Raw genomic sequence first — 731 nt, 5'->3', positions numbered from 1 at the left:
CAGAGACCCAAGATGTCCAACTGCCTCCGGTTTAGGAGCATTCCAAGGAGGGGGAAATATTTGACATGTTGGTAAATCAATATTTGTGTTTCTGCACAAAACCAGGGGAGTTACCTGCTCCTCAGTCTGGAATGGGTACCTGCAGAGGGGGAGGGAAGAGACAGCCTACACTAGAATCTCAGCTCTGGACTTCCCTTAACCACCTCGCTAAGCGTCCTGAATTTCCTCATCTTAAGAAAGGGGAGGTCCTTTTGTAGTTCATAAGCGAGATGATCGGGTGTTCAGGCACATGTGTGAGATGTGCCTCCTTCAAACCTTGTTACAAAGTCAGCACATTACCCGCCTGACATGAAAGAAAAAGGAGGGGAGGGGAAATAATAGTATCAACCTCACAGAGATTTCTGAGAAGATTAAATGAGCAAGTAAGTGCCAATTGCATAATGGCAAGCACATCGTGAATGCCTAATACACTTCGGCCTTTTTAAATTGCTTTTATACTCATTTAGTATTTTATAGTTTACAAAGCGTGTCCACATATATGTATTAACTAATTCAGTCCTCACAGCATCCCTGTAAGGGAGTCATTATGGACTCCAAGTTTGGGGGATGGAACATCAAAGCTCAGGGAAATCTAATGATTTGCCCAAGGTCAATAATTCATATTTTTAAACAATCCAATCAAGACCAGTTACTTGTTAGGATTTTGACCATTTGGTACAGGTATTAAGAAC

The 731-nt window shown here is 42.1% G+C and overlaps 1 non-coding gene across 1 annotated transcript; it reads left to right on the top strand.

Annotated features, from left to right (window-relative positions):
* Nucleotides 1-245: 245 nt before the first annotated feature.
* LOC114672549 (small nucleolar RNA U13) lies at nucleotides 246-349 on the top strand. Its single transcript, XR_003722955.1, has one exon. It is a non-coding gene; the product is annotated as a small nucleolar RNA U13 (small nucleolar RNA).
* Nucleotides 350-731: the final 382 nt, after the last annotated feature.

The sequence above is a fragment of the Macaca mulatta genome, chromosome 14, assembly GCF_049350105.2.
Source record: "Macaca mulatta isolate MMU2019108-1 chromosome 14, T2T-MMU8v2.0, whole genome shotgun sequence".
In the NCBI taxonomy this organism is placed as follows: Eukaryota; Metazoa; Chordata; class Mammalia; order Primates; family Cercopithecidae; genus Macaca; species Macaca mulatta.
This window is presented reverse-complemented; position numbering and strand designations above follow the sequence as displayed.